This window comes from Orbicella faveolata, unplaced genomic scaffold (genome assembly GCF_042242905.1).
Source record: "Orbicella faveolata isolate gen_17 unplaced genomic scaffold, um_ofav_v1 contig_1, whole genome shotgun sequence".
Lineage (NCBI taxonomy): Eukaryota > Metazoa > Cnidaria > Anthozoa > Scleractinia > Merulinidae > Orbicella > Orbicella faveolata.
In genome coordinates, this window is record NW_028301536.1 from 6,337,501 (window position 1) to 6,347,084 (window position 9,584).

At 37.7% G+C, this 9,584-nt stretch overlaps 1 pseudogene across 1 annotated transcript in view; it reads right to left on the reverse strand.

The window, feature by feature from the left end:
• The window catches only part of LOC110042342 (uncharacterized), a 47,178-nt pseudogene extending 38,072 nt beyond the window's left edge, over positions 1–9,106 (reverse strand). Inside the window, exons 1-4 of the transcript XR_016203165.1 lie at positions 8,734–9,106; positions 7,255–7,386; positions 4,620–4,850; positions 1–57 (exon numbers count right to left, since the gene is read on the reverse strand). The exon at positions 1–57 is cut by the window's left edge and continues 117 nt beyond it. The product of XR_016203165.1 is annotated as an uncharacterized LOC110042342 (transcript). The remainder of the gene's footprint in view (positions 58–4,619; positions 4,851–7,254; positions 7,387–8,733) is intronic.
• Between the last annotated feature and the right edge of the window lie 478 nt (positions 9,107–9,584).

Sequence of the window (9,584 nt, forward strand, 5' to 3'; positions counted from 1 at the left end):
CATATTTCCATGTTTGGCCTTTGTAGTAAATACCGTCGTCTATGGTAAATTCGACGCCTAGTTACAAATGAAAGTCATAATTAGTTTAATTTTAACTCGGTTAACCTACAAGATACATTAATTACCAAAGAACAAAGTCTCTAGGTGAGTATCTGTCCCCTATGTGGTATAAATGTGAACGAATCAATCCGATTGTGATTATAATTGAAATTTCATACGAAAAACACAAAAAAACAAAAACAACTTTGTAAGCAATAAATTATGACCAGAGTCAAATGCATTTGATGGCAGAATTACAATTACAATTTGAAAGCAGATCACAAAGCAAAACTACGCCAACGAATATTTACCACTATAATATGCGAAACTGAATTTTTTTTTTTTTTTTTTTTTTTTTTTTTGTAGTTATAATTTATGTCCATAGGATTTAGAATTACACTCCCTTTCAGATGTCTGTGGCTCCGGTCCTAGCCTCGTCTGGGGTAAAAAGCCTCTTTTTGATTTAGACAAAAAATGCTCTGTTCCTCTTCAAGAAGTCAGTATTAAGAGCAAATGTCAACAAAAACCACGTAAAATTTGAATTTGGCGGCAGAAGTAGAAAAATCGATTTTTCTCTCTTTTCGTCCACAAATAGCCTTTAGGTAGATATGAAACGCGATATAGTTTTTTGGAGCTCGAAGCGCTTTAAATTCGAGAAAATCGAGGGAAACGATTTTCGCCTCAACGGTCACCAAAATGGCCGATCGCAAAGACTTAAAATTAGTAATCTAAACTTAATTTGCATTCGCGTGTAAAAGAGAACGAAAACTTATCAATACTTTTTCTTGAAAGACAAAGTATTCAGCTATCCAAAACAGGTTAGAACTTGACTTGAGCGCCATTTGAGAATAAACACACAATTTTTAAAAAAATCCCTTTCAGTTACTAGGTCGAATTCCTAATTTAGGAATAAAATTCAGAGATATTTTTCGACATGTACCATAACTCCAAATTCCTTGAAACTTCGCCTTTGGAACACTTTTATGTTGTTGTAAAACATGTATTAAAATCAGCCTGGGTTATTCTTCGAGTGGTTTTTGAGGTCTGGCTGAAAAACTCCGATTTTACCTAAAACATGACGAAAAGTAAACAATGGCTTCTGCGTGTTGGTCTGAGGGCAAGCGAGTACAGGCATTTAAGTCCTTATAGTATGAGTTCTTTGTACTAATAAGCAAATTGTTTGCTTGCACCTGTAATAAAACTGTTCAATCTCAACGCCAGAGTAACTTTATTTAATCCGAATATGTTTCATTGCTTCGAATCCCAGACATTGTGACGAGATGTCGATTTCACACCGAGAAGAAACAAGAAGTCGAAAACGTTTTACTACGCGGCCTTCCAATTATCAATTTAAGATAACTGGCCGCTGAAGGACATATTTAAAGCTTAAAGCGGTTACGTTTTCTGTAACTATCAGGTTTGGTAGCAGGACTGGCAATACAGGTTAAATTTGGTAAAGAAATGTTAAGGTTTCATTGTTTATTTTGTTTGCAAGTCACGGTTTCATTCCCGGCCGTGGAATTTGCTATGTCCCACAGCATAGACCAGAATGGGTTGTTTTACAAAAGTGCGGCCGTTTATTTCCGAAGTAAAACATGTTTCCGATAGTCTTTAGTAATTTTGTCAATATATAGTTTAGTTAAAAAGAAGGTCACGCGAATTTCAATTAAAAGTTCAGTCAGAAATATTTCCCGCCAAAGCGAAGTTATTTTTTCTAATGTTTTCTAGTCACTTTGGTTCGACTTTCTGCTATTGGCAATCCATGACTCACTAAAAGACCCGCTTGTAATGGTTAGCTAGACTGCAGAATAGAATATTTAAGCACGCCAAATCCATTAAGCTAATTTATTTTACCCAGTATTTTCCCAAGAGAATTCTATTTTAGACGTCACGCTGCATGTAAAAATAAAATGTATCCTCAGTTCTCTTGTTCTTTTTTTGCTTTGTATTGTTTTCTTTTCTTTTTCTTTTTCTTTTTTTTTTGCCATCGTGCAAAACATACTGCAACCATATAATGATCGAAGCTCTACCCTAAATTAATTTTGAGGCGTTTGTGAACACTTCGTTTGCTTTCGGAAGGTGTGACACGTCATTTACACAGCGATTTAAGGTCAGACGACAGAAGTTCGCAAATGCGGATCTTTTTTAAAGGTTTCTGTCGTTTATCCTTGGTATGTTTTAAAAGTATGAACTGTTGTGTTTTTGGATCAGAAGAATTGCTAAGCAATGCGGGTGGACTCTGATGAGTCATTGTTCCATTCACGGCGCTTAAACTGATGAACGAGATTCTCGAGGAAAGTCAGAGGTCAGATCCTATTTGGTAACGATACGAAAAGACAGGTTGGGTGACACCAATTTGCCGCTATCCGCCATGTTATCCGTTCCACGAAGAGGTTACGAAGGAGAGAAGAATAGAAATCTGTAAATGCTGCTATGTCAGGATTACCAGCGGAAATCTTTCTTGCGATCAATGCTGTTGTTTTTGTCGGCGCAAGTTAGTATACCTTCCGTTGTACCTTGTAACTGGGCAAGTCCTATATTAGACGGTTGGAAAATAAGCGCCTGCTCGCATTTACTTTGCAGTCCCGTTTTCCATATTCAACTGAAGTAAAGCAACTCTGTAACTTTTATTTATACATGTACACAGTTAAACAGGTTGAATTGTTTAGAATTGCGGTCCGTGATTGTGAAATCTATACATTATCCGTTTGTCAGTGATCTAATTTCACGTAGAAAGATTGAAATATTCCTTGTGAGTGAAGGTACTTTTGAATGCATGAAAAGACTCATTTTATCATTTTATTTTACTTTAAAAGAAGCATATCGACCTGCAGAACGAAAATATGATAATAAAAGAAGTTAAACCGCTCTACCTCAGCACTCTCTTGTGTCTCCTGGCCTCAGGAAAACACCCAAGCAGTCTACTGTTCACTTCTTGCTGATGTTCTCGTTAAAATCCGGTTATTTCAGCGGCGCGTTAAAAGCCACTCGAAGAATAACCCAAGCTGATTTTGATATATGTTTTACAACAACATAAAAGTGCTAAGTACAAGGAACTAATAATACAAGGACTTTAAACGCCTATACCGCATTGCCGTCAGACCAACACGCAGAAGTCCATTGTCTACTTTTCGTCATGTTGTAGGTAATATCGGGGTTTTCCAGTCGGGCTTCAAAAACCACTCGAAGAATAACCCAAGTTGGTTTTAATACATGTTTCACAACAACATAAAAGTGTTCCAAACGCGAAGTAAAGCAACCCATTCTGGTCTCTGCCGTGGGACATACTGAATTCCACGGCCGGGAATGAAACCGTGACTTGCAAACAAAATAAACAATGAAACCTTAAGATTTCTTTGCCAAATTTAACCTGTATTGCCGGTCCTGAAATAACTTTTTGCAACCGAACCTGATGCGTTACAGAAAACGTAACTGTTTTAAGCTGTAATTCAGTAAATGTCTCCTTCAGCGACCAGTTATCTTAAATTGATAATTAGAAGGCCGCGTAGTAAAACGTTTTCGACTTCTTGTTTCTTCTTGGTGTGAAATCGACATCTCGTCACAATGTCTGGGATTCGAAGCGATAAAACATATTCAGATTAAATAAAGTTACTCTGGCGTTGAGATTGAACAGTTTTATTACAGGTGCAAGCAAACAATTTGCTTATTAGTACAAAGAACTCATACTATAAGGACTTAAATGCCTGTACTCGCTTGCCCTCAGACCAACACGCAGAAGCCATTGTTTACTTTTCGTCATGTTTTAGGTAAAATCGGAGTTTTTCAGCCAGACCTCAAAAACCACTCGAAGAATAACCCAGGCTGATTTTAATACATGTTTTACAACAACATAAAAGTGTTCCAAAGGCGAAGTTTCAAGGAATTTGGAGTTATGGCACATGTCGAAAAATATCTCTGAATTTTATTCCTAAATCAGGAATTCGACCTAGTAACTGAAAGGGATTTTTTTAAAAATTGTGTGTTTATTCTCAAATGGCGCTCAAGTCAAGTTCTAACCTGTTTTGGATAGCTGAATACTTTGTCTTTCAAGAAAAAGTATTGATATGTTTTCGTTCTCTTTTACACGCGAATGCAAATTAAGTTTACATTACCAATTTTAAGTCTTCGTGATCAGCCATTTTCGCGACCGTCTACGCGAAAATCGTTTCCCTTGATTTTCTCGAATTTAAAGCGCTTCGAGCTCCAAAAAAACTATATCACGTTTCATATCTACCAAAGGGCTATTTGTGGACAAAAAGAGAGAAAAATCGATTTTTCGACTTCTGCCGTCCTATGTTTGCTAATTAGAAAAATTCACTCTTAAGTGCCAAATGAGTAAGTCTATTTTGAGTTGTTTTCTCGTTCTTGTTTTGTTTGTTTGTTTATATTGTTTGTTTGTTTTTCACAACCATTTGTGTGACATAAGATTTTGTGTTAACGCCATGGTTAGTTTTGATTGTAGTGTGCTACCCTCAAGAGCCAATATATTGTACGTCAGTTGTGCTATTGTTATATCATGGACTTTACTGTTCATTCTAAAAGTAATATTATTAGTAAATGTAAGAACGGTGACTTGTTACCTTCACAATGATCTATTTTTTCTCTCACAAACTTGGCAACGTTGCATTGTGGTTGCGCACAATTCTCGTTATGCACATAGAAACCATAGTAATAGCCAGGGAAGTTAATGGTCAAGTTTCTACGGCATGTCAGAAAGCCTGCTTTACAATGGCAATCCATACAGTGAGAACGTTGCAAACCATTTTCATCTTTTGTTAGAAATAAACTTCCCTCTTCGTCCTTGCAAACCGCTAAAATAGCAAACGGATAAAAAAAGATTAGAAAGGTCCCCAGATGCAACAGTTCACATACTGATCAACTCTAGATTTGACTTGGCATTTTATTACTACAATAAGTGAGCGCTTTTACACAACAATAGAAAGTTCGAAATTGTAAATAAACTACAATACTATTGCGTGACAAGGGAGCTTTTAAGTTTAGTTTTTTTCAGGAGGATTATTGTTTGCGTGTCTACATGAAGTTATTATTAGGCATTATTTACAGAGCGGGGTTATATGGGGCACCTTGCTTTAACATTTTCCAAGTGACTTTGAACTTTGACTTATCGTCTTACAAATTCCAGATTGTTTGCTTTGTTCGGTGCTAAACTTTTTGTTTGAATAAGAGATTGACGTTTTATGGTTTGAGTATCTGGTTTTCAAAGAATTTTTCGTTAGGCCAACGTAGGACGGTTTGGGAGGGGTTTTTGTCTTCAGTTGTGATGGTCGCTCGGTAGATGACCGATTCGTTGAGGCAACTTCTATTCAAAGGACACTAAGCCGGTTTTCTGCAGTTGCATGTTTTAAGCGGAACAATCTTTTTGTATAAAATGGATTTATTACGGCCGTCGATGTTCTTTTTCAGGTTGGACATGCAGCTTTAGCTGATCCTAACTGTACGGTTCAAGATCTTATGTAACACAGGCTCTTTGAGGGAGTCTTCACCAAAGATCTTGAAAAAGGCTGTTCCGATGTTGGTGGCTACATTTTTTGCTGTAAAGAGGTTATACCAAATTATTTTCCTTTTTTTTCGTGTCTTTCTTCCAGAGCATGCGGTTTGGTTGGCAATTGAGGTGAAAAGGTAAGGTGATGAGTATATGCGCAGTTGTTGAGGGCTTCCTGGCAGATTGGCGCTTTTTTTTTTTTTTTTTTTTGCAACGATTCTTCACCATACAAATTCTCAGACAGTCGTTTATCAATAGATTGTGGGATGTTGTCGATAACACGCGGCGGGTGATTAGATTTCTTGTTGACATAGAGCCGGATGTTATCACGCTTGTTATGACCTGTGTTTAACATTGGAGAGGTAAAGAGCCGGACATCAAGGAAGTTTACGACTTTTTTTGTCGGCTTCAATCGTGATTTTAAGGTCATGCTGGCCAAAGCTGTTGCAGAAATCTTTCTTAATTTGCTTTGGTTGCCTGGGTTATACCAAGGCCGTCGTCGCTGTACAAGCCAAAGTTGGTAGCCATGTTTCTCCTCAATGCGGTGCTGGAGGTAGGCGCCAACGAGCTCACGACTCTGCGCCGTCAAAGCTGCCCATGGTAACATGAAAATGAGATCAGTCGATGTTTTCTTTCCCTGTGGCTCACTCGTGTTGTAGAGAAGAAACTTCTTCGCGTGGAGAATGGTGTACTGCTCCTCATCGCCAGTAATGTTAACGAAGCTGAAAGCGAATTGTAGGTCCTTGAGGGTTATGAGGGCTTCTCGTTTAGCGGTGGTGTTAACCCAGTCATCTAGATCGAGTTTTTTAGCAATTTCTTTGGCTTCAAGCTCGATAGAACTCGTGGTGTTCACGATAGAGCCGGTTCACCAGATATAGTTGATTTTACGACAAATCTTTGGTTGTAATAAGCTTAAATTCGCGCCACCTACACTTCAATGCTAACTCGTGTCCTGAGCGGGAGAGGACCTGCGCTGACTTTAACACCGTTGTATCTTTTTTTCAATATTGAAGAGAATATTGGCAGACTATTATTCGACATAATCTGACATTTATTCCGGAACCATGTTGTGTAACATCCGTTCATTATCGGAGCTTAATGTTTCCGTTGTAAGTGTATTTTGATTAATGTTTTTTTTTTTTTGCTCTTGTCCCATACTGAGACAGTTTGTTTTGTTTGTGCTAAAAAGGACATTTTTTAACGCAGAACTCCAAATTTTTTCTTTTAAGGTAAGTTTTAAAAACATTTTTCATGTAAGAGGTTCTCCTGCCGACTGGCTTTCAGTAACATGCAAATCCAAAGTTCCAAACCCAACTACTAGTACAGTTTAGCAATTACCCGTTTGTCAATCATAACTATGACGACACCAGCGAAAGACAAATCGAATGGCTAGAGAGGGACTAATTTCAACCAAAGCACGATAGCATTTGAACAAGGAGTTACTCGTTAAGATACATGTAACTGACAGCAGAGTAAAACTGAACTGTTAGTTACGATCTTTTATACTGCATGTTGTACTCAAAGCTAACCATGAACCCTACATTGGCCGAGCTCGGTTTGAGGAGATCGAAAAAGTCATTCATTTATTTTAATGCGTAAAATAAAGCTCCTTTCAATTTCAGACCTTACATGTTGAGACCAAAGTAAATGTTGATAGAGTATTATTTAATGTAGCAGAAAACCAACATAGTGCGAAAACTGAGGAAGCATACCATCTTCGCAGCCGTTTTCATCTGATTCATCCGGGCATTCAGCGATCCCGTTACATCGGTGAATGTCCCGGATATACAATCCCCCACTTGCACACTCGGTCATTTTTCCGTTTTCGGAAAGTTCAAGGTAGACTGAAATAAGAAAAACAAAAGCAAATTATAGCAAAGTATAGTAAACCTGAATTTTATAGCACGTTCGATTTGATATTGGAAAAAAATGCCTGAAAAATAGCTGAACTGGAAAAGTACTTGGCTGGAAAGGTAGAATTCAACTTCTTAACATGCGAGATGATCTTATTATTTCTTGGTGTAGAATTTATGATGAACAAATGTTTTTATGTTAAATATACACCTAATTGAAGAAATGTTGTCAAGAAAAAAAGTGTGAACTATAAACGATACGACGCAGTGGTTTTCAGGTAAACTTGCGAACTAATACCAATTTGCACTTTTACGGACCGCGGACAAGCATTGAAGCGGTTTACGTGCTGCCTGGCGTTATTACTACCTTGGCTATGGTATTGCGGAACCTGCAGGTTTGCTTAAAATTTCTGAGTAAATAGGGAACTAAATATGTACGCACGGATGAAGTAAAGTAACAGCTATTTTATCCGGAGTTGCTTTTCACCATAAATAAAGAGTTCAGACAGTCGCAGGCCAGATCTCTTCGTTATAGTTCGAGCTCAGTGACTGTTGCAAACTTGGGCATATCTCGAAGCTCTAAGCGTTCAAATTTTCTTTTGTTTTCTACCTTAGCTACCTCAAGGAAGGCATGGTAGTTTCTATGTTTTCTAAATCACCATTTTGGGCAGCTGAGCTGTGATGTCACTAGAAAACAATATTGAATATTTATGATCATGCACATGCTTTTTCAGTCGACCCATCATTCTATAAAGTCGTATCGTTTACGGACAACGTTTTTCTCAGGCTTTCACAGTTGTTCTAAGAGGTGTGTGCATAACTGCGATGATCTTTCATGTCTTTAAGCCTTTGTCCGCAGTTCCAATAAATATTATTTCATTTCTATACTTACATACCATATGCAACCTTGTTGCTTGAATTTTATGGTAAAGCAATTTTAAATTCCTGCTCATCTTTCCACACCTCATATGTGCTAAAGTTCCCCGGCTCACTTATGACCATGAGCCAAGTTGAATTGAAATTGTTATAAATGTATGTTATACGATATGTGATAGGCCACTTTCGATGTCACTATTTAACATGGTTCCGAGGCTTACAGGACAAATTTCGATGTTTCGAGTTGGAGTTTTCTTTGCATGTAAAACTCTTTTAGGAGTTGAGAGGCAAAAGCATAATTAAGAACAAAACTGCAATTTTGTCCTGGAAGTATCGGAGCTATGTTAGAATATTGATCTATTGAACTTGGCCTTTTTGAACCATGTGATCAAACTGAACTTTGACGACTCGACAGTGACCGAAAACAGGACATAACATAACGTGTTAAGAGGGTCTACCCACCTTTGCAAGTACTGTAGGGCTCTTGTGTTCTCAATGGAACTGCACATTGTTCACAGGTGGGTAACAGCTCAATACTATACAATCCATAAGTGACGTTGACGTCATATCTAGTACAGTTTATAGTGCCGTTGACGCGCTCACAAGCCACACAGGAACTGTTCATCCACGCCTCCCTATTCTTTCTCAAGTTTCCGCTGATATCCATGCACACAGACTCATTTAGTTTCTGGCACAAGACTGAACTGTGCTCAGTACAAGTACAGTTAGTTGTAGGGTCTTTGAGCCACTTATCACCTGGTTGTCTTTGGTTTAGCTGGTGATCAAAGCACGGCAGAGGAACAGCTGAAATGAGAAATGTTAAAATACCAACATTCAATTAGTATATCATCAGCAGAGGGTCAGGTTGCCAAATGTTATGAAATAAAACCAATGTCAGATAATATTGAAGACTTTTGGTAAAGTTTGTTTCTTTTTTATAGTTATTTATTAAGCAAAGTGCCTAATCTAACTTGAAATACAAATGGAAACGTTTCAGGAATATAGCCTTCTTATTTTGGGCGCTAAATTTTGAGCCACAAAAGTCAGGACAAGGTTCATCCTATGAGAGCCGGAGGAAAAAAAAAAAAAAACTTACAAATGCATTTTTCCTGAACCTTTGAAGCGACGCTATCATGGAATATCAAATTTTTAGACTAAGAGAAAGACATTTACTATAATAGACTATGCATGTTCGTATTCTCGGTATTGGACTGGAACTAGCTTGCAACTGAAGCTAATGAGGGAAGTCTTTTCAAATGTTAGTGACATAAATTTTAATGACATTCCCTCGCATGAGCCTCCATTGCAAACTA